The sequence below is a fragment of the Natator depressus genome, chromosome 21 (assembly GCF_965152275.1).
Source record: "Natator depressus isolate rNatDep1 chromosome 21, rNatDep2.hap1, whole genome shotgun sequence".
NCBI classification, from domain to species: Eukaryota; Metazoa; Chordata; order Testudines; family Cheloniidae; genus Natator; species Natator depressus.
This window is the reverse complement of record NC_134254.1, coordinates 7,654,705-7,679,765: the sequence shown is the minus strand read 5'-3', so window position 1 is coordinate 7,679,765 and position 25,061 is coordinate 7,654,705.

Genomic DNA, 25,061 nt, shown 5'->3' with positions numbered 1-25,061 from the left:
TACAGGCAAACAGGTGTCAGGGAAGGGGAAAAGCAAGAGGGACTCTACACAAATTAACCAGATGCATTAGATAGATATAAAATATTCTCAACTACATGCGTTATATGTGTCAGAAACTCATGGGGGTGATTTATCACTAGTCACTGGCCCAGAAGGAGATGCAGCTTCATAATAAACAGCAGATGGAATGCTCCCTAAGAAAAATAAATAAATGCAACTGGTGTTGGTGAAAGGTGGCGGAATAAAAGAACTGGAGACTGAGTTCTTTAGCCATAGCACAAGGATGGGGCAGTGGAAACTTGCCCACATCATACTGTGCTCTGTCATCTCTTAAAAGGACCACATCCTGGGGGTAAAATTATTGTTCAGATGCCACACTGCCATTTAGTCATTGACCGTTGCCAGGAAGGGAGCTCTGCAGTGATGCTTCCCTAGCGAATACTTGGTTAACAACTGGGCTATGACCACCAACCATTTCAGATGCCAAACAGCTGTTGGAGAGCAGTAATTGTGATCACAAACCAGCGATTTACATGGGAGACCCTCCGGATCTCCATACTCAATCCACTTGCACGGTCTTCTACCTAAGGCAGCTTTTTCTGCACTCTGCCAGGAATTTCATAAGCCTGGGCTTGCAGCGTAAAGCAGGACCTTCAGTGGGAAGATAAAAACCCAAGCTCTGCAGGGGGCCTTCCTGCCTATCTCCGGAGGACTCCTCACAGCCCCATGTGCATGTCTGGTCAAGAGAAATTGTCATTTTACAGGGTTGCAGAAACTTCTCAGATCTTTCTTACATGCCCCCCGCGCACACACTCCCCCCGCAGCATTGCTGGCACCTGCACACAGAGGGTGGGACGCTGCTCTTACCCTGTATGCAGAGCTGCCGTTGACATTTCTGCATGCGGGTTCCGGTCGGTGTGTGATAAAAGAGAATGGACCCATCCTTATGTAGAATTGCCCTTCCCATCTGCTATTGCTTCTGCACCTCTCTTCGCCAGGCGAATCACATTGGACAACTAACCACTTCTCCTGTGTGCCTGCGTCGTGTTCTCTTGCCCGTTCACTCTGCCATTGCTGTGGACCCTACACACCTGCCACCAGTGGCCTCTGTCACTTGTAAACAATACCCTGAATAGTCCTGAGCATACCTGGTTCCCCTAGCTCCATCAGCTTTCCCTGACGAGGAGCTGTGCAGCAGCACACTCGCCTCGTGTCTACAGCTGTCCAGATGTTTAGAGCAGCCTGGCCAGAGGCAGGTAGAATCAATTTCAGAGAACTTGCGTCAATTCTGTTTCCCATAAGCTATGTTCTGCTGGTGAGATTTCCCTTCCCCTTCTCTACCTGCCCCTGGTTGAATAGCAGCTGTCTGTCACCAGGGAGCCCCACGGGGAAAACAAATCTTCTGTTTAAAATGAAGCTAGAAAATGTATTAGAGCGAAATGGAATTGTTCACCTCTCCATCTGACTTCTGGAGAGGAGGACTTGTCAAGTAGATACATCCAGTTCCTGTCAATGTGCTCACATCCTGTTAAGAGCAGCCGAACAACTGGCATCTGATCCTCTTTACAGACAGGGCCATGATACTTTCCTTTTGGGAGAGGTTGCTATTTGGCATTTTAGCAAACGAGAAGGGGAGCTTTTCTTGCATAGTGTGGTGTAGCACGTCAAGGACTGGGACTCGGGAGACCTCAGTCCAATTCCTGCATCTGCTTCTGCTCTGTGCCTCTTGCTTACCCTCCCATCCTTTGTCGATCTTGTCTGTTTACATTGCAAGCTCTTTGGGGAAAGAAACTGTGTTGTACTATACATGTGTACAGTACCTGGCACAAAGTGTTCCTGATCAGTTTTGGACCCTCTAATTTAATACAAATAACGATTCACAGCAACGGTGTCGTGCAGGAAAGCTCACTTAAACCTGGTGGAAACCTGCTTTTAGATACATTGGTGGAAAGCCAGTCGCTCCATTGCAGTCAGTGGATTTGCTCCTGGTCACCACGGGCACTGTCTGTGCCAGAATATTGTTGAAAAGGCACAAGCTGACACGATGCGTGCACTGCTACCCACTCAGCAATTTGTAATGCCATTGAAAGCTGACCTCAAGCCTCTTTCTCTGCACTGACACCCAAGTGTTTCCAAGCCCTTGTAAGCTTACACCAGCTTGTGCTTCTTACAGCCGGATCCTCCACTCAGTGAAACGGGTGGCAAAACTCCCGTTGCTCTTCATGGGCGCCTTTGGCTGCTTTCTGCTCTTTCATACAGGTATATAGATAGGTCAATGCAGTGCAGAGTCTAGGTTCTCCCTTGTCTTTGGACTGACGACTGCTGCAGGAAAGCTGGCTGGCTGGCATGCCAGGTTGAAGCGAACTGGGGAGGGGACCGTGCTACAGCCCTATCGCAATCTCCACCATGGAAGTCTCCAGAGGAAAGCAGGCGGGAAAGGGAAGGAAGAGACTGCGTGGGATTCTCCTTTCCCCAGTTTACTGACCCCCCCCCCCCCCCCCCCAAAGCAGGGACGAGATGTGGATGAGAAAGGCCATCACTCCCTGTGTCTCACCTACCCAGGAAAGGTGACCAATGCTTTGAGACCTGAAAGCCCCCAAATTTTGATTTTGTTTCCAAAACAACAACAAGACCTAAGTTCATTAGGAATGTTTTGTTTAATTCTAATTAATTCAGTTATAGGGGTGGGATTTAAATCTTTCCCAGCAGAATTTGCAACCCCTACATTAAAAGTAAGTAAACAAAAGCAGCTATTATTTGTATTGTGGTAGCACCCAGAGAACTCAGCTGAGCTCAGGCTCCGTTGTGCTGGGCACTGCACAGACACGTAGTAAGAGACCGTCCCTGCCCTGAAGAGCTTGCATGCTAATCAGACAAGACAGGCAGAGTTGGCCCAGAGAGATTAAGTGACTTGTCTAAAGTCACACCAGCAGTCTGTGGCAGAGCCAGGAATCAAATACCTAGATGACGGTGCACTGGACTGGGGCTCAGATCTGTTCCTGGCCCTGCCAAGGGCATGCTGTGTTGCTTTGGGCAAGTCATTTACCCTCTGTGCCTCGGTTTCCCCTGTAAAATGGGGATGATGATACTCCTTTGGAAAGCATTTGTGATCTGATGAAAAGGCGTGGTATAAAAGCTAGGCATTACTATTTGCTAAATCCTAATCCACAACCTTAATCACAAAACCATCCTGCCTTTCTATCCTAGAAGAAAAATTGACTAATCTGTTTTCACTGGCCAGCTGGAGTGAAATGTGAACACCCTGCTGTAATAATGCAGTCTACACTAGATTTTTAGAACAATTGCAATAAAGTAAGGTGAGGTTGACTTGAGGATGGTTTCAGAATCCAGCTTTTGATGCAATGAGCTGAAAATTCCCCTTCAGATGTTAGTATTTGACAATGGGAAGATTTCCTTCAGCTGCTAAAGAGAAGCCTAGATTAACCTTCCGTTTGGTGTTGGAGCATAACTGTATCCCAGCAGCATTTTCATAAAGATTTGGGAAGCCCAGCGTGTGGCTAACTGGTGACCTCCTTCTGTAACAGCAGCAGGTGCTGAAAGCTAATCAGCTGGCCAACTCCCAACAAGTAATGTCTATTTATCTGACAGGGTAGATTCAGGGATGAGCAAGGGTGGTGGTGTGCATTTAGTTTTGATGTTAAAAATTAAACAAATGTAGTGTGGCCTTCAGGATCCTGGCAGGTTTCTAAGGTGTCACTCAATTTTGCAAGGTTTGAGGCCAGATTCCAAGTCTGAGTATGGTCTTGGGGTTAAGGTACTGAACTGGGATTTGGGTATAATTCCCAGCTCTGCTACAGACTTCCTGTCTGAGCTTGGGCAAGTTGCTTTGGCCAATATTTTCAGAATGGCTGAAGAACCACAGCTGGAGCCACATTTTCAAGAGAAAACATCACTGTGAGTGCTGGGCAGGTCTGACAATCTGGCTTTCATTTAGGTGCCTGAATGGGAACTGAGCTCTTTTTGAAAATTGGGCCACAATTGCAGGTGGTGAGCCCTTGAAAATCTGGCCTTTACACTCTCTGGGGCAGGATCTCAGTTCACTCCTCTGGAAAACGGAGATCATTTTTCCTTTATCCTGCCAATAATAAGCTCTTTAGGGCAGGGACTGTCTCTTATTATGTTCGTTTACAATGCCTACTGTAACCCAGTCCTGCTCTCAGTTGGAGCAACTAGGTACTGCAATAGAAATACATAACTCCATTGTGCCTGCTTGCTCCATGCCTGAATGTTCTTTTGAGTTTCCCAGTTTTCGGGCATTCATTGCAATCGATCAAGTCCAGTTGCAAGGCCATGCAGCTCTCCAGTGGGTTAAGTAAACAGTGGGTGTGGCACAGAGGGCAAGGGACGTGTTCAGTGACCAAATGCTTCAGGTTAGCAAAATGCACTTCTGAAAACTTCTGCCTCCTGTTGTATTTCATGCTCCCAGCTGGCAGCTCCAATGACAGCTGTGTGGTTGATGTTGGCACCACCCCTCTCTGCATTTCTCTGGGTTCTGCTGTCCGCAAAACACCCCATTTTAGAACTAAAGTAATTTACTAACTGCACTGAAGTCTATGGGTGATGTTTACATTTGCATTAACGGACAGCAAATCTCCCTGTAGATGCTGAAACAAGAGAGGAAGGTTGTGTTTGTCTAATCTTAGCCTGCAACACAAACCCAGATCCCAAACAATGCCAGAGCCAGGCACCCTTAGGAATAGAAGCTGAAGCAGCACAACTGCTTAGGGTTTTAGCAGCGGGCTGGAAGGTGCAACCAGCAAAAAATGAGGTACAACAGTTTGCTGCCCTAGTGACATGCTAATTGGAGATCGGTTAGTTTATAGCACTCTCCTTTCTATCGCAAGCCCATCCCCACTGACCTTTTCTAATCCACCGGTGAAGGATTTTAATTGTAGCCAAAGCCCCAGGCAAAAATTGTCTCCTGCAATACACTTGGTGGGAAGCTGCAAGCTGATATTATTGTTTGTATTCCAGTGACCCCCAAGTGAGATCAGGTCCCATTGTGCTGGGCGCTGTCAGACACACAGTCCCCACCCCAAAGAGTTTAAAAGAGAAACAGAAAAGACAGCCAGAGGAGGGACTATTATTAGTCCTTGCATTTTTTGGGTCTTCATTACAAGCCAAATTCTGTAGTTCTTAGCCAAAGTGCCACTGAATTCAGTTATGACTGCTGCTATTACCAGCAGAGATCAGGGCCCTGTGGTGCTAGGTGCTGTACTGCTTCCAGCAGTGGACAAGAACTTCTGAGGAACAGTGGGGGGTGGAGGGGGGGAAATAAACTCAGACGTTCTTGTCAACTGCTGAAAATGGCCCACCTTGATTATCACTACAAAAGGTCGTTCCCCCCTCCCCCGCCCCCCCGCTCTCCTGCTGGTAATAGCTCACCTTAAGTGATCACTCTCGCTACAGTGCGTATGGTAACACCCATTGTTTCATGTTCTCCGTGTATATAAATCTCCCCACTGTATTTTCCACTGAATGCATCCGATGAAGTGAGCTGTAGCTCACGAAAGCTTATGCTCAAATAAATTTGTTAGTCTCTAAGGTGCCACAAGTACTCCTTTTCTTATATCGCTATGCTCCTTGGAGTCTCAAGGGCAAGGTTTCTGGGGTATAAGCAAGAGATCCCCAGTGTTTAGCCTGGGTTAGCCCAAACGAATATATAGAGCTTGCTTATTACAGAAACCTCTGTTACCTTTTGAAACTTACGACTAACTCATCTGTGTGTGTGTATGTTTATCTGCTTTAACCTTGTAAATAACATTCTTATTTCCTTTTCTTAGTTCATAAATCTTTAGCTAGTTTGTTATAGGATTGGCTACAAGCATTGTCTTTGGTGTGAGATTGAAGGTTTGTGCCCTGCCTCTTAGCAGTCTGCCCTGAGGTTGGTCCTCACAGTCTTAAGCCACGACAAGGTGGCTTGACAGTGACGAAGGAGCAAAGGGTGACTCTGAGGCAGTCCGGAAAGTGAGGCCCCGTCACTCCCACTCTCCTTTCCCTTGACAACTGCAAGCTACCCCTCCTGGTTTCCAAAACTTCCCCTGCTCTGTCTCTAGGGGTGGAGCCGAGAGCTGGAGTCATACTGCAGTCTCACGGATTTCAGTGGGCACTCCAGGCCCTTGCTGCTAGCAGGGCAATCCCCAGGTGCCCCCTAACTTGTCCTCAGTCTCCTCGTCTAACTCTTACCTCCCAGCAGCAGCTCTTAGGGAATCAGTTTATTCCTGCCTTTGCTGGCAGCAGGATGTTTTATTTATCTCCTCCGTGACTTTATCAGGATTGAATGTTGTACAGGTGCCACGTTCATCCATCTTCTCCCCCTCCAATCTCGGTAGTGTAATGACTGTGTCCAGATTAAATATTTACCATCTCGTCTGTACTCACTCGCTTCCCTGTTCCCTTCCTCTTTTAATTAAAGATTTACTACGTGGGCATTGGGACTTCTTCTGGACCTTCAAACCAGCCTCCCTTGTTAGTTTTTTTTAAGTGCTTTGTTATCCTAGCTCTGGTGGAGCAATCTGTAAATTAGGTCTGAAAAACACACACACCTATACCGCCTTGATAAATCGGTGCAGCGCTGCGGCAGGGAGTGTTTGGATAACGCCTAGCAGCAGCCGCGGTGTGCTGCCAAGACAGGGATCCTAGCATGGGTCTGGGGTGGGGCTTTGCTTTCCAGAACACACACATCTGTCTGTGATTCCAGCCGGGGTTTGTGGGTTGGGAGGGGAGAAACGTCATCCAAAGAGTCCAGGAGCGGACGTGGGGCCAGATTTTCCAAAGAACTCATCTCTCATTTAGGCACCTAAACAAGTGGCTGGATGGTTGGAGACCCAGCACGTTGGACACTGAACAGATCTGAAAACCTGCTCATCAGTGTCACAGCGGGAGCTGCTGGGTACAGCGTGCTTCACGTCTTTGGCCACCTTCGTCAAGCCAGAAAGAGTCGAGGGTGCTTGGTCACTCGATTATCTTTTTGTTTATGTTTCTACTCCTGCTCAGGATCTCTCCCATGTTAAAGGCCTCGTGATCCAAAAGCCAAGTTCCACTCATCGGTGAGGCATGACCCTGGCTAAGAATTGTGCCCCTCGTAGTGCAACGGAGGCTTCAGGGCTGGAAACCCCACAAGCTCAGTTGTTCGGGGATGCCTGTGGGTTTTGTTGGGAGTGAAGGAGGGTGTGCTCAGCAAGGGAGCCATGCGCCACCCTCTTTCCAGAGGCCAAGAATGGCTTAAAGGAGCCGCTAGTGCTGGGGAAGGCGGCCTGGTTCATCCTCCACCGTTTGTTTGTTTGGTTTTATTTTAGGCCTCAAAGCAAGCTCTCTCAAATCCAAATGCCAAGAAAGTCTGACCCTAAATCTCATAGCGTGGGCCCAGCGCCACACTGGGCTGAGCCAAAGCCTGGCTCCAAACACCCATGAGCTGTGGGGGACCACCATAGCTTGGGAAAACCTCTGCTAACACCCAGCCCCTCACCTCAAGAAGAACTAAGGGACAGGGAGACCTTTTCTCCTTGCGTTGCCCGGTGCCAGTCTTTCCACTTGGCCAGAAGGTGGCATGGCAGCATGACCATGGCAACTGAAAACACTTCTCCCATCCCTTTATCTGACTAATGTCATGAGTTGAGGGAAGCGCAGTCCTGGGGGTCGTTCGCTCTTGTCTCTGCGCTGCTCCCCAGGGGGCTTGCGCCGTGGCGGCTGCATGTGGGGCAGCGGAAGTCACGCTCCAGGGATATGGCTGTTATCGCTTCTAATTGGGCTTGGGGCCCCCTCAGTCTCCATCCACCCAGCCCCCAGCAGCACATCCCCCCCAGAACCCTCACAAGTGGGGTGTTCCCCTGGGGATCTGCCAACTGCCTTGCTTTCCTCCTGTATCCTAGCCCAGGGGCTGATCTGCATGGGGGGGCAACCGGTCACATGGAGCTGCCCGCTGCCTGGCAGAGCCCTGCACGAAGGCCAAGGATGCACCTAGCAGTATAAAAACTTTACGCTGTTTGTTCCCACAGCTACAGTTTCTCTGTCACTTCCCAGGAGCTACATGCTCAAGGTTGCACAAGGCATCTGGTGGAGCTGGGAATATAACTCAGGTCTTCTATACCACAAGCCTACACCTCCCTGCCCAGGCTGTGACTAGATTAGATGGGACCCCATGCAGAGACCAGCAGCTACACTCTGAATTGACAGGAGATGCCAGTTCAAAACCAGTGCAATTGCTACCCCTCCTTCTCCCTTCCCAGCCTCTGCTAAGGAGCCAGTCCTGCACCCGTGCCCTTGGAGTACTTTGCAGAGAGCTAGAGCTCTGTCCCTCAGAAAGGGCTGCCTGCAGCAGTGTTCCAGTGAGAGGTGCATGAAATGGGTTTAGATCAAAGAAAACCTGGCCTGGACCTTCACCTATAAACTTAAACAGGAGACACATTGCTTTTTTTCATATTGTTGCCCTTCTGTGCTTCCTGGTTCTGTCTGCGATCCGGGGCTGCAGGCCCCAGCAGGGCTAGGCTTACAATTTGCATGGCTCCGTGCTGCCAGAGGTGGTGAATGGACTCCTACCTCCAGTCCCACCAGTACAGGGAACACTGGGCCGTGAGTCCCTCCTCCCTTCAGGCTCAGGAAGGGCAGGCTGGGCTGCCGGCTGCTGAGTCTACCAGGACATCAGGGCCAGAAATTGCCCAAGAGCGCTGCCCGCACTGATATTTCTACAGTTCTCGGGAAATCAGATGAGTCGGTGCTGCCATCTGCGTGCTCTGCTGCACGCTGCCTTGTGAACTCTTCCCAACCCTCAGTTGTCAGTTTAAAACATCAGATTGTCTGATTTCAGTTGACAAAAAATAAAAATGTGTGAGTTTTCAGTTTTGTTTGTATTTGTGTATTTTATGATGAAGACTTGACGTTTTTCCTGGAAATTTTTTGGTGAAAATGAAAAATGTTCCATCCTCATCTAAAATTTTCAAAGGCAAAAACAATAATTTTCCATCCATCTCTGTTGCCTACTGGAGAAAGGTCCACTGCACAAGATACTGAAATAGCCTTCAACTTAGGGAACATAATCGCTGGTACACAATCGATAGTATTTCTATAGCATATCATCCAGCCAACCACACTGTATTTGTATAACAGCCTGAACAATCACTAAAACGAAGAGCAAGCCAAACGAGGGTGACCATTTCAGCTTTATTAGACAAAACACCAACAGAAGTCCCTACTGCCATGTCTAAGCATTGAGAAGTCATGGCAGCTTATTCTCACTGACTCAGCCCGGTGTTTTCACAGCCCCAGAGCCAGGCGCCCAGTTCAAGGTTTGCTTGGCTTATTTATGTCTTCTCCACCCACTGTAAATAGGAATACAATCTGTGCTTCCATCAGGGTCAGTATAATTATCCCCTGATGTCCTGATACAGCAGATTAAAAGGGCACATCAGTAATTCAGGCAGGAGAGGGCTTAAGGGCCTGATCCTGCACAGTATCAAACACCTCTTGGAAAGATGCTGAGGCCATTTCAACTCCCCAAGCTCTGCAATTTACAGGAGGCATGCAGCACATTGCAGGATCGGGCCCTATGTGCCCATGTATTTGGTCACAGAAATGTGTCTAAAGAAGCAGCAGCTATAGTTAAAGTCTTGCTGATTAAAAGGCTGCTGTCCAAGTTTAAAAAAAAAACCCAAAACAGTTAATCCATCCACCCATCTTCCTTCCATGTTTTATTAGATCAGTGCTCCGTTGCACTAGGCAAATACACATAGATGCAATCCCTGACTCAAAGAGCTTACAATCTAAATAGACAGGATTGTAAGGAACATGGAGAGGAGAGGTGACGTGACTTGCCCAAAGTTGTCCAGGAAATAAATTGCAGAGCCAGGACTAGAACGCAGGTGTCCTGACTCCAGTCCAGTGCATTAGCCCCTCTAAATCCACCACTGACTCACTTTGGGACTGTTCCTAGAGTGATTTATATCTGTAAGTAGGTAATTAATAAATATGGTGCTGGTAGATGCCATTCAATGATATATAGTATGTGTGACGCTGGCAGACCAGATGCCAGCTCATGCCAAGGTCCCCATGCCTCAATTGAACATGGAAAAAATACACAGCTGGAGTGAGTCTAACTCACCTGTGTGTTAATATTGTTAAAATAGGTATTAGGATTACAAGCATGTGTTTAGACTTTATTGAACGCATGTGAGTTGCTGCATGCATTAATCTCACTTAGAACAACATCTGTATCCCATATTGTAAGGTAATATTTGAGCACTTGTAGTGAAAGCCTCTGTGACTGTGTAAACCACCAGACAGGAGAGAGACATTAACTAGCGTGAAGTGCCGGTCTCCAACAGAAGGTGTTATGACTGCCCAACAGTGAAGGTCCATCAACACCAAACAGACTGTTGTGGGGCATGGAAGAGGAGAAAAGACCTTTGTTCCTCTGCTCTTCCCCACTGCCCCCATAGAGATGAGTCATACTGGTGGATTCCTCCCATCAGCTGAATTTGCCAATCAGAGCACACAGGATAAGGGGAATAAAAACCCCACACAGAAGGAACTGAGTACCTCTCTGCTTCTTGGACTCTGGAGGGCAAGGTTTCTAGGTATAAGCATGAGATTCCAATCTGCTTAGCCTGGGTTAGCCCCAAGGGACACAGAGAATGTGCTTATGGTAGAAGCTTCTATTATTTTTGAAACTTAAGATTGTGATTCATTTGTGTATCTGTTTACCTGCTTTAACCTTGTAAATATAACTCTGTTTCCTTTTCCTATTAATAAATCTTTAGATCCTTATCTTTGGTGTGAGCTCTAAGGTGGAACCGACCTGGGGTAAGTGACTGGTCTTTTGGGACTGTGAGTAACCTGAATATTGCTGTGATTCTGGGTGTAAGGGACCATCTATTGCAAAGGCACACTCATCTGGGTGGCGAGAGAGATTGGAGTACCCAAGGGGACTATCTGTGACTAATCCATGTTTAGGCTATTTTAGTGCCTGAGGAGTTTACACTGGACACTTGGGTGGTGAAATCTAAGTATACAACTCACAACCAATCTGGGGTTTATGCCCTGGTTCCTAACAGTTTGCCCTGAGGTTGGTGCTCAAGCTCTTGCGTCCCTGCAGGCAGCTTGACGGTATAGTTCCTGGGTTTTGTTGGATCAATAAACTGTCTAGTTGTGTACTATAAATGGCTTCCTCTGTGCGGCTCTTAACAGGGACCTTGGGCAAGTGATGTAGCTTTTCAATTACCCCATCTGTAAAAGGACAGTGATGCTTGACTGCGTCATGGGGGAAGGAGATTATGAGACTTCAACAATGATTGCAAAGTAACGTAGGCTCTTAGCATGAAAGTTGCTACCTAAGTGCACAGCGTACATATTACCCAGGTACCTCATTCCCCAGCATTCCTCATGTCCCCAACACATGGCTCATGTACAGAGTCGCCAACCCCAAGCATTCCAAAAACATGAGTGAGGCCTCAAATAATCACGAGACTGGTTGAAAATTCATGAGATTTTTAAAAGAATACAGGATCTTTTTTGCCTTCTGAAGCTTTAAGGGGTCGCGTATTTCAAACTTTTCCCCATAAGTAAGAAGTCTAGAAATTTACTTTTGTTCTTAAATGAAAGATGAGATTCTGGGGTATTCACGACTCCAGGAACTGGGGATTTAAGAAAAACACCAAATATCCCAAGACATTCTATCCCATTTCCCCGCCCCCCTTCAGCCCTTTTGTGCATCTCCCTCCCTCCCTAACAAAATCTGAGAGTTTCCATCCTGGTCTTCCTCCAGGATTGGGTCAAATCAGAGAGCTGCCAAAGTCCCGAGAGAAGCTCAGTGCGAGCGGAGGAGGAGACCCCCTCCCGATGACTGATGCTGCTGACACTGGCTGATGGACCAAGAGGCAGGCGCTGTCTCTTTTTACTAAATTAGAAATGCAGCACATATGGATCAGCAGCTGCAGAGGTGTCTCCGGAGAACTTCCATGCTATTAGGATTAATCAAATGTAAATAGAAAGAAGGGTTGTTTTTTTTTCCTCCCTCCCCACTGCACTTCCATTCTTGTCCCTATGCTTCTTCTTGGTCAGAATTGGCGTTGAAGCATTCCTCCTTGGATGGATTCTCACCACCATGCTGACTAGGGCACTCTCTATCAGCAGGTCCACCTTGCTCTGAGGGCCCTCGATGCCTGAGGGTCTTCAAGGGACTGTGGGCTTCAGACAGGGAGGGTGATCTTCTGGGTAAGTCACAGGTCTGGGACTCAGGAGAGCTGGATTTAATTCCCGGCTCCTCCAAAAAAACCCGCCTCCCTGTGTGACCTTGAGGAAGGCACAGGACTGGAAGGGACCCCCTGAATCACAGGCAGCCCTGTCATAGAATCCCATTCATAAACTGAGCAAGCTCCTTCAAACTAGTTAGATTGTGCTGCTTAACTTCTCTGCCTGATGAGAATACGGCTTCCTTTGTACGTCTTGTCTGTCTAGAATGATAAGCTCTTACGGCAGGAGTTCACGGTGCATATGCAGAGCCCACAGCATGACTGGGCTCTGATCTCAGCTGGACCCCGAGGCCACTACTGCAGTATAAACCACCACCGGGCCTGGGTTCGACTCCTGAATGTGGCCCTGATTTCTTGTGTGAGAATTTGATCATCTCATGCATTGATGCATGGGCCCGGCCCCTTTGAGAAAGAATAGCAATGAGGCAGCTTTACACAAAACCACAAACGCTCCACGTCCTCGCCTTAATATTTGTAATTAGCAAACTTTTTGGACTTTTTTTTGGATCAATATTTTATTAGGTAGGAAGCAGGGGTAATTCTTGCTTATGGCATCTTTTCTCCGTGTGACTGCAGCCTGGACTGTTGGGAATAATTAACTTTTTGATAGTTGCCTTTAGTGAACTAATGAATCTTTAATGCTAGCTGGGAATTGGGCAATGGAAATCTAGTCAACGACCTCAAAACTTAAAGGAAAAGGAGGGGAGAGGGGAGAGAGAAGTGGGGGAAACCTGTAAGGAGGAGGTGGTTTGGGGCTAAGAAGTACAGTAATGGAATTCAACTGAGACTGCTCTGGTGATGAAAAATGTTAATATACAAATGAAAACAAGTCCTGATGATGAACAACAAGGGAGCTGACTGTCGAGTGGTTATATGCATTCTCATCTCTTTCTTGCGTTAATTAATCATAATTAATAACACTATAAATGAATAATAATTTAGTAATAAGCGATGGATTGCTCGGCTGAGAACCAATATGATAGATTAGAACTGGTGTGAATGAGTCAGTAGGGGGTATCTTCCCTCTGAATCAGTACTGGTCCCAATGTCCCAGTGCTGGCCTTGGGGGCTCGGTACTACTGGAGGTTTCAAACCAAGGTGCTAGGCACTTCACAAGGCCAAGCACACAATAAAAGACAGTCTGTGCTTCAAAGAACTCACACCCTTTGGTTAAAGGGAAGACTTTGGGGCCCCTGTGTGTGAAACTGACACAATGGAAACACTAGATTTTCAAAAGAAGAAGTTCAGGGTGCTGACATCCCTGGTCTGGGCTTGTAAACATTTGATTATTTTTGTCCAAGTTGTAACAAAAACCTCAGTTTTTGAAACCTGCCACATTTTTGTCATCTCCTGACACCAGACACAATAGCAGACGCTCAATACAGCAGGACAGCATCTTCCACAAAGAGTCCCCAGGAGTCTTGCAGTTTAAAGACCAGTAACAAGCAACATCCAGCATAAACCTTCCCTCTCTCCCCCCCTCCCCCCGTGCCTTTGTCATTGTGATTTAAGAACTGTAACGGATTTGGCTTTCCAAATTTCAATGGGAAGACGATTCTATAGCCACCAGGCATCCCTGTGGATAAAAAACAAAACAAAGCAAAGCTCGCTCTGAGGGTTTGGATTGCAAACCGCCTTCGAATCTGCTAGTGCAACATTTAATTTAAGAACCTGTTGGGAAGGCAGGTATGGTGCCCTGCTGAGCCAGGAAGACGTGGAAATGGTAGCGAAATTGTGTTTACTGGTGTCCTGATCCAAATTATAAAACATCCAAGCCAGCAACCTAAATACGACCCATTGTCCCCTTTCGCTGTGGGGTGAAGCAGAGGGTGTTGGCTGCATGGAAGGGGTTTTGATCACAGATTAAGTCAGTGCCGCATTAAAGGCATAGTCACTATAGGCCCGTGCCTAGGGCCCCAGTTCGTGGAGTCATGTGATGAGATGAGAATCTTAGCTTTCATTAAAAAAAAAAAAAAAAAAAGTAAATTTCCAGCCCTCATAGTCAGGAAGAAAAGCTTGAAAGTGTACCCGAGTGTAACCAATGCCTGAGTCTGAAACAGCAGCTCCTAGAGGGGTGGGCTGTCCTGTGCATTTCAGGGGAGTATGAACTCCAAACTCTCACTGTTCCGGGGGAGTTGGGGGGCCTCCACACGCCAGCAGAGGGTGTGAATGGAGCCTTTCACCTCTGGGTGGCTGGTTTGAATTCAGTCCAGGTCGGCAAAGACCAAAAGTTGTTGTTGTCTGATAGTTCTTCAGTTGCCCCTTTCCAGAAAAAAACTGGGGCCCCCAGTCCAGCTGTAGTGGACAGGCGTCCCACGAAGACCCTTCCAGTTAGCACTGATCACCCCACCCTGCTGGCAGACTCAACAGTGACCAAATGGGCTGCAGAGACAGACTTCCCCCTCAGCCATAGAGGTGGCTCTCCTAGGGGAGGGCTGAAGCACAAGGTGGCAGAGCACAGTTTGTCCTGCGGGTTCCCATGCCGTGTCTGCTCCGTGGATACAGAGGCCTTCAGTCTCCAGGGCTGTCAGGCTGGAAGCTTTCGCCAGAGGAGGAAGCTCGATGGAGATGTGGGAGGAGGGTTTCTCTGTGGCTGTGGGGCGTATTTCCTTTCTCCCCTAAAACCATGTGCCTGGGCAGAATTTGGCTGGGTAACATCCAGTAATTCCCTAGATTCTTTTTGGAACAGGGGGCTTTGTCCAGGGCTGTCTGCCAGCTGTCCCCTTCCGATTGCCTTTCCATAGGCTTTAAGGCCAGAAGGGTCCATGAGATCCCCTCGTCTGACCTCCTGTATGACACAGGCCATTACATGTCCCCCGGTTATCCCAATATTGAGCGGAATGATTTCAGATAGACTAAAGCATTCCAGGCCACAGACTACACTGTGATGTGCCACAGGCAGAGAACAGGCGGGACCAAGGTGCCACCAATGCCTTAGGGTCCTGGAATGGCAGGTAATTGATTAGGTGGGATATGCCCAGATGCGAGCAAGACACACTAGCCAGACATCTAGAAAGAGGATTCTCCCAGCCACCTCAGAGCGCTGGGCCACCCTGCCCAGTGCCCCATCTCCAGCTGTGGCCAATCTCTGATGCTTCAGAGGAAGGCCCCCGCCACTCCTAAACACATCTGGCCAACTGCATCGGAAGAAAAAATTCCTGCCTCCCCCCTGCAGGTACATGGCTGAAGCCCTGAAGCATGAGTGTTGATAATACTTATTGTCTCAGTGCAGAGCTGCAAACCTCATGAGCAGGTTGAGGACAAGGCAGGCAATCCTGTTCCCTACCATGGCCCTTTGATTTGTCTGGTTTTGCATTCTTTGCTCCCTGTAATGAGTTGAGCTTTGTTCTTTCCTAGCTCTCCCCCTTCCCTTCCTTCTTGTTTGCTGAGAGGTGGGTGTGGGTGTGTGTTCGGACCCTGTGGGGATCCATTAGGGTGGAATCTTTCATCAGTGCTAAATACACTTGAAAAATTGAAAAAGGGGTCAGTGTTTCCTCGAAACTGCTTGGGGCACATTCCAGTCCTTCTCTGTTAGCCTAGTGAATGGGTTAATTATAGATGGGAGAGTTGTTACAGAAGAACTGCCCCTCCCCACCTACATGCCCTTCCTGTAGGGCCAAACGTCAAATGCCAGGATGCTTCGGATCTTGCTGTCCTGTTTTTCTGGGTTATTTTTCATGTTTACAGAAGCCTCTGCACTTCCAGGTTCCAATTGCAACTGGAAGTGCACCTAAAACCCCACCCCCAGGAAGGGCTGTTGTTATGATTGTTTATATATATTGCAGTAGCACCAGGAGGTCATGGGCCCATTGTGCTAGGCGCTGTATGCTTATATATTCATGAGACGGTCCCTGTTCCGATGGCACTACCCGTCCCAAGTGGCAGCCGATGCGGAGCAATGCAGGATCTTTCCGATTTGGGCCCACTGGCCGTAGGTCACTGAGAAACCCAACAACTCTCCACAAGGGCTGTGAGGGGGGAAGCAGGATCAGGGAGACTGAGAAGGGGAGCGGCTCAAGAAAGTTGGGAAGAAGATTTCCCTGATAGATTCTTAGATTTTTAAGGCCAGAAGAGACAATTGTGATGATCTACTCTGACCTCCCGCATAACCCCAGCTAGGAAACCTCCCACTGTGATCCCTGCATCCAGCCCAATAACTTGGAGGTGAGCTAGAACATTTCTAGCCTTAGAAATCACATGCTCTTGATGTAGAGTTTTCAAGTGAGGAAGAATTCACCGTGACCCTTGGGAAGCTGTTCCAACGGTTAATTACCCTCGCTGATACAAATATTTTATTTCCAGTTTGAACTTTGCCAACTTCATCTTCCAGCTGTCAGATCTCATTCTGCCTGTGCACAGTAGATTAGCGAGCCCGCTAGTAACAGATAGCTTCTCTTGGTAGGTAATAATTACAGGTCGCCTCATAGATCCAGGCCCCATTTGGCCTTAGGCCACCAGAGTCCTAGAAATCTTTTCCAGAAGATGAGATCTTGCTAGATTTCCACTCTAGCTTTGCATACCCAAGGGATTAAGAGACACTTAAACGTGCAGCTCCTTATCTGAACCTACAAAATGGTATGATTCTGTTCAGGGATGAATACACTTTTATTCTTCTTTATTCTCCCCAATACCCCAGGGTTTTGCTTTTTGCAAGGTGTCAATCATTTAGCAAACGCCAAACCCCCTCTCTTTCCCCCATAGCAGATGTCTCTCCTAGTTTGTCAGCAGTGGAATGGCTGTCAGAGATCTACATTATTTATCCACTCTGTAACATTTACTGGGATTTAGTGTTTAATAACTGTCACTCCAATATATCTTTTCTTAATCCCCTCAGATCTGGCGCTGTAGCAATTTTAAATATTTATCAACGCAGTTTGTGTGTTCACTGTTCAGGTTGCAATTTTCTTGTAATTAAAGATTTACAAGACACTGCTCAAGATTTAGAAAGGATTGGTGAAGATCAAAGCTGTTTAGTATTCGTGCTGGAAGTCACCAGCTTCCTGGAGGTATTATGTAGGACCTGAGAGTTCTCCCTACGCATGTAACAGCTCAGATCCCACTAGGGCAGACAGCTCTTGTTTATTTTTGCCTTTGCTTTTTCTTAATCTTTTTATGCCCAGCCTTGCTCTTTTCATGGACAGATATTTGGAGTGGGAACTCATGACAGCAGAGCTGAGTGCATACACTATGCACAGTTCTGCTGATACACCTCACTCCTGCCCGACAGCACTTCCTGCCATTGCAACTTCGCCACCCCAGCCTCTCCTGCTCACAGCTGTGCCATGGCAACTCAGGTTCCAACCTTGCTATTCCAGTTCAAGGATTCCCCCCCAGCTCTATCAGTGCCCCTTAATCTTGACCTGTGGCACTCCCTTGTCAGCCAGTGGGCTAGAACACTCTCCAGGAACCGGATTCCTGTCCCCTTTCTTCAGGACCCAAGTTTTATTTCTTCAGAATAAAATTATTTAATGCTCGTTCAGCATTTCAATTGTCTCCTTTCCCCCTGATCCCAGGTCCCTCTGCAGGTGCCTGTCTAATTCCTACAGTGGTGCTTTTCAACCTTTTTTCATTTGCAGACTGCTAAAAAATTTCAAATGGAGGTGCAGACCCCTTTGGAAGTCTTAGACCTAGTCTGCGACCTCCAAGGGTACACTGACCACAGGTTGAATACCACTGCTCTCCAGGATGACATTCCACAGCCTGTCTGCCTGGGAGTCAAGACAAACCTCTGATCTCTTCTCCTTCCTTAGCCTGCTGCTCCCTGCAAGATTATCCGTTATAAACCATCTATCTGGAAATCACATATAAACTGAGTTCTCTTTCCCCTGCCCTACAGTCTCCAGCAGAAACCTTCCTGGGTTGCTCCCTGCAGCTCTCACTGGCAACCGAGCTACTTGCTGGCTTTTATGGGGACCACATGATCTCCAAGCCATCCCTAGCCTTAGCATCAGCTGGGCAGCAACTGATTAGTCACAGGTGGGGCTGGACTCAACTCCCCTTAAAGGGCCAACCTCCGTGTGACATTCCTGCTCTCCCAGGGGTGCAGGATGGCATGGTGGTGGAAACATGGCACTATGCCCTGCTCAGCACAGGTGCAATCCCAATAGCAGGTAAGCTTCATTTCCTGGAGAGGCGAGTGCTCTGCACCTTTGGAAACCAAGCCGGACATGAAGAATTTGTGCAATTTGTAGATGCAGGGTGTTACAGGCATGCTAGGGAATTGCAAGGCTGGGGCAGTCAGCCTAATGCACACCCTTTGCAAGGGATAACACAGAGGGGTGGGCAGAGGGATTTTTGTGGCAGTGACAGCCTATGCAGTGAGAACAGTGCCTTAATTAAATGGTTGTCCCTTTCAGATAAAGCTCATCTGCATATTGGATTGACTCTGGCCCTTGTCCCCATTAGTGCTGAACCGGGTCTCTGGAAAGGCCAGGATGCCAGGCTGGGAGAACCATGAGGTCAGATTATTCTACCCAGATAGCTCTTATCCCTCGCTCAACAGAGCCAAAGCCAATCAATTGTGAGGTGCTTTCAAGAAGCAGCCCTGTTTACTTTGCCTCCTCTGAGTTCTGTATTCTGTGTCAGTTTCTATTGCCTCAGTGCTGCATGCACAATTGTTATTGTGTTATTGTTATCTGCTCTTAGCCCAGCGGAAGAATCTGTCCTATCTCGGGGCCTCTCCTTCTGCCCCTCCACCCCCACAAACATGATACCGTTCTGTGGTGACCTAGAATCCTATTTTCAATGTCTCCGACTCAAGGAATATTTCCAACACACCTCTGAACAACATACTAATCCACAGAGACCTCCCTATCAACACTACAAAAAGAAGGATTCTGGGTGGACTCCTCCGGAAGGTCGAAACAACAGACTGGACTTCTACATAGAATGCTTCCGCCGACGTGCCCGGGCTGAAATTATGGGGCAAGTGATGCTGCTTTTCCACAACCTCAGCCATGCAGAACACAATGCCATCCACAGCCTCAGAAACAACTCTGACATCATAATCAAAAAGGCTGACAAAGGAGGTGCTGTCGTCATCATGAATAGGTCGGAATATGAACAAGAGGCTGCTCGGCAGCTCTCCAACACCACTTTCTACAAGCCGTTACCCTCTGATCCCACTGAGGGTTACCAAAAGAAACTGCACCATTTGCTCAAGAAACTCCCTGAAAAAGCACAAGAACAAATCCACACAGACGCACCCCTGGAACCCCGACCTGGGGTATTCTATCTGCTACCCAAGATCCATAAACCTGGAAATCTTGGACGCCCCATCATCTCAGGCATTGGCACCCTGACAGCAGGATTGTCTGGCTATGTAGACTCCCTCATCAGGCCCTACGCTACCAGCACTCCCAGCTATCTTCGAGACACGACTGACTTCCTGAGGAAACTACAATCCATCGGTGATCTTCCTGAAAACACCATCCTGGCCACTATGGATGTAGAAGCCCTCTACACCAACATTCCACACAAAGATGGACTACAAGCCATCAGGAACACTATCCCCGATAATGTAACGGCAAACCTGGTGGCTGAACTTCGTGACTTTGTCCTCACCCATAACTGTTTCACATTTGGGGACAATGTATACCTTCAAACCAGCGGCACTGCTATGGGTACCCGCATGGCCCCACAGTATGCCAACATTTTTATGGCTGACTTAGAACAACGCTTCCTCAGCTCTCGTCCCCTAATGCCCCTACTCTACTTGCGCTATATTGATGACATCTTCATCATCTGGACCCATGCAAAAGAAGCCCTTGAGGAATTCCACCATGATTTCAACAATTTCCATCCCACCATCAACCTCAGCCTGGACCAGTCCACACAAGAGATCCACTTCCTGGACACTATGATGCTAATAAGCGATGGTCACATAAACACCACCCTATACCGGAAACCTACTGACCGCTATTCCTACCTGCATGCCTCCAGCTTTCACCCAGACCACACCACACGATCCATCGTCTACAGCCAAGCTCTACGATACAACCGCATTTGCTCCAACCCCTCAGACAGAGACAAACACCTACAAGATCTCTATCAAGCGTTCTTACAACTACAGTACCCACCTGCGGAAGTGAAGAAACAGATTGACAGAGACAGAAGAGTACCCAGAAGTCACCTACGACAGGACAGGCCCAACAAAGAAAATAACAGAACGCCACTAGCCGTCACCTTCAGCCCCTAACTAAAACCTCTCCAACGCATCATCAAGGATCTATAACCTATCCTGAAGGACGACCCATCACTCTCTCAAATCTTGGGTGACAGGCCAGTCCTTGCTTTCAGACAGCCCCCCAACCTGAAGCAAATACTCACCAGCAACCACATACCACACAACAGAACCACTAACCCAGGAACCTATCCTTGCAACAAAGCCCGTTGCCAACTGTGTCCACATATCTATTCAGGGGACACCATCATAGGGCCTAATCACATCAGTCACACTATCAGAGGCTTATTCACCTGCACATCTACCAATGTGATATATGCCATCATGTGCCAGCAGTGCCCCTCTGCCATGTACATTGGTCAAACTGGACAGTCTCTACATAAAAGAATAAATGGACACAAATCAGACGTCAAGAATTATAACATTCATAAACCAGTCGGAGAACACTTCAATCTCTCTGGTCACTCGATTACAGACCTAAAAGTCGCAATATTACAACAAAAAGATTTCAAAAACAGACTCCAACGAGAGATTGCTCAATTGGAATTAATTTGCAAACTGGATACAGTTAACTTAGGCTTGAATAGAGACTGGGAGTGGATGTGTCATTACACAAAGTAAAACTATTTCCCCATGTTTATTCCTCCCCCTCCCCCCCACTGTTCCTCAGATGTTCTTGTCAACTGCTGGAAATGGCCCACCTTGATTATCACTACAAAAGCTTCTCCCCTCCTCCCCCCCCCCCCCCGCTCTCCTGCTGGTATTAGCTCATTGTAAGTGATCACTCTCCTTACAGTGTGTATGATAACACCCATTGTTTCATGTTCTCTGTGTATATAAATCTCCCCACTGTATTTTCCACTGAATGCATCCGATGAAGTGAGCTGTACCTCACGAAAGCTTATGCTCAAATAAATTTGTTAGTCTCTAAGGTGCCACAAGTACTCCTTTTCTTTTTACATTTGTTATTGTGTATTAATATTCAATTCTCATCAGCACAAATGCAGCCCTTCTTTTCTCTTCTTTTCTTTTCTCTTCTTTTCTCTTCTTTTCTTTTCTTTTGCTGCATGCAAAACTGAAACCGATTTTTCTCCTAATTAAGATGGAACATGGTTCCAGAATAACATGGCAGCAGTGAGATTATAAAAAGGTCCCAAGTTTTTCCATGTGACCGGCTAAAAGCTGTGAGCAGACTCAGAGGTGGAATCTGCGATGCAGCATGTTTGCTTGCAAGAGTTTTCTGAAACATAACCACAGCCTGTTCCTTTCTCCTGGTCATCCTTCAGCAAATGAGAAATCTTGCTGCATGCCAGCAAGGGCCTGGAGGACAGTGCTTGTGTCGCCAGAGGCTGGGGGTTTCAGGGAGATGATTGACAGCAGGCACACACAGGACTTCCTCGCGCTAAGGGCAGGTGGTGCAGAGGGTGCCTCACAACCCTGGGGGTCCCTGGGGAGTGTGACAGCTGTACCAGCAGAGAAGAAGAAGACAGCCAGTGCCCCCAAAGAGTTTACAGTCTAAATATAAGACAAGAGAGAACAGACAGACACAGACAGATGGGACAGCATCCGGAAACAGTGTGTCAATGCTGTTGCCAGAGAGGCACATGTCAGCCTCTCGTTGGTATCATGGCGTGAAGGATGTCCAGGAGCTTGTGTGATTCTTCCTAGACTCATCAGCGGGAATCTCCAGCATGTTAGCCATTCTGCATAACAAGTCCTGGAATGGCCTGTAGTCATTTGGGGTGGATGTAGATGACTCGGGGACTACAGCCTCATCCAGGCTGTGAGCCAGGGCAGGAAGGTCCTCTACTTGGGATTCTTCATCAGAACTCTGAATCATCTGCTCTGTTGGAGCACACTGAGCTGGTTGCAAAGCTCCCTTCTGAGGTGAGGAAGAGGATCTTGCCCAGGCCTGGGAAGCAGACACTCGTCTTCTGGCATGGTGCATCTCCCACTGGGCCCACTAAGGCCAGGGATATTGACAGGCATGAGAGGAGAGTGGCCAAAGGCAGGAGGGAGGAATACCAGGGAGAAGTGTCCCTCTTTGAGCTTCTATACCTAGGGTAATGAAACTCAGCCCTTGACTTCCCCTTAGGTGTAAATTGGCCTGGATACCTGACCCCAGGGAGCACACGGATGATACCAACCTATTGCCCTCTCAGGAGGAGGAGGCATAGTCCCCCGTAAGAGGAGTTGTACCAGCTGGTGTGCTGAGAACACCTTCCAAATGTGCTGTGGTTGACAGTACTCATGTCCTCGGTTCCAGGGTTGGAGCAGCCATCAGTACTGGAAGAGGCACCTTCTCCACTGCAAATAAGCAGCTGGCATTGGTAGTAGGGTAGACAGCACCAGACATATTGGTACCAGACGCTTCAGTGCTGAGAGGTTGGTACCAGGCAATTTATGTGGTGCCAGAGGGTCCGGGGCTTGTGCTACTCTTAACCTCTGAGTCTCAAGAGGTTTTGTGGCTCGCAGAGAAAAGACCTGGTGAAGGAGACCTTCTCCTTGTGAACTCGATGCTCTTTCTTCCCCCATCACCCAAGATTTTATCAGATAAGGAGGATGCATCTTTGGCAGCAAGAATGTCAGCCCACAGGAAGAGGCGCCAAAAGGAAGCGCTTTTAGAGGAGGTGTGCTCCAAAGTTTCTGCCCCTTAGATGTTGTAATGAGGCTCGCTCTGTATTATGGTAACACCCTGCTAAACAGCAAGATCTGATGACTATAGTCCTGCATAATGTCTCTTTAACCAAGGCTAACTGTTGTAATGATTGTTTTGTTTCTGATATTTATATGGCAAGGATTTGTAAACTTGTTAAAACATCCTAAATAAAATAAATAGTTCACAAACAGACAAAAAGAAAAAGAAGACGATGAGCCAACTTCCTGTCCTAGGCACCCAGAATCTGAGGGATGCATTGATCCCTCCAAAAGAAACCTTTGGAAATAAACTCCCTAGCTTTCTGGGTTCTCTCAGAAAAAGATTTAGAGATGGCACATCCCTCTGGAATGTGCCTCTCACCCCAGCCACAGCAAGCGTCTGGATACCAGTCTGGTATAAAGGGCCATTTTTGAAGCCTGGAGTCGAGCCTGGTACCGGGAGGAACTCACAGACAAAACAGAGAAGCAAGTTTCCTTGTAAAACTATCAAAAATCACCAACACTAACCCTGATCACCAACTCTCTGCGAAGGACCTAGCTAGGCACACAGTGAAGAATAGGTTGCACAGTGCGCGAAGAACCTGGGACACGGCAAAGGTCTGACTTGTAGCCACATGCACTGAGAAGGAACTGAAGGTCCATTGGGGTCACCTGCCCTTTATACCTTTAGTCAGAGGCTTCACTCGGGGCACAGATGCAGCCACAATGGATGCTGCTGGCCAAAAAAAAGCTGAACTCTAGTGCATGGGGATGCATTCACCCTGACAGTGGAATTTACACACTCAAAGAAGAACCCATTTCATTCTAGCTTTTTTGTGTTTGTCTGAACCCTTCTGGGGGAGTCTGTCCCTGCCATATTGCCAGCTGGCATGCGGAGCCCAGCAGCAGCCCGGCAGCCCTTGCCAGCCCGCGGTGATTGTACCACTGGGGTGGAACATTGCTTCCTTTCACCGTGATTCCATTTCCCTGGGATTTTGCTGCAGACCATATGCTGCCTGGGCTGCTCCCGCACTCCGGCTCTGCTCTGGGCACCCGAAAGGGAAGCAAAGCTTGGATCACAGAGAGAGGGAGCTCATCAGCACTCAGGGCATGTGCTTGGCAGAGAAATAAACATGGCCCTGAAGAGATGAGCAGTTACAGCTGCCGGGAAAGAGCAGGTGACACTTTGGTCACACGCGTTCTAACCACCACCTGGGTTAGGCCTAGCAGGGCCTTGGTCTAGTGCCACAAAGGTTTCATCGCCTGTCTCAGGGCAGGGAAGATCATTGCTATAAACTGGAAGGGAGAGCTTAACGGCCTCTGCATCAGGATGGCTACACCCTCTCTTCTCTTGTGACACATATTCAAGACCCGCAGGGAAACGTAGCCCTTTGTCCTTCCATGGTAGCGGAGCCAAACTCCATGCAGCTGAACTCTTTGCAGCTGCTAAGGACCCTGTGGCACTTTCTGTGAGATCAGGAGGCTTGTTCTGGGGCGCTTGGGTGGAAATCTCCCCCCTCGTCTCTGTGCCAGTTTGCCAGAGTAGTGTTGTCTTGCCCCCCCCACCCCAGAGATGGCCGGGATAAGTTTTTCCTCTGTGTGTGTAAAGCCCTTTTAAGATTAAAGTTGCTCTGTAAGCGGAAGCTTTATTCTTACCATACAATGGACTGTCTCATTTTCATGTCTCTCAGAGCTATATTTGAGGCAGACTAGGTGGAAGTAAGTCCTTCTTGGCCAGGATCTTCCTTTGTCGGAAGTGCCAGGGCAGGGGAGGGTGGTGGGGGAGAGAATCCAGATTCTGTTCCGACTTTGCGGCTGCATGTCCTAGGGCAAGCCACTTCCTCTCAATGTGTCTCAGTTTCCCCGTCTGTAAAGAGTGGCTGATCATCTTTACTTACCTCCCAGGGGAGCAGTGAGGCTAAATCCAAGGTTGTAAAGTGCTGCCGACCCCTGTATACAGGTGTAAGGTTGGTGAT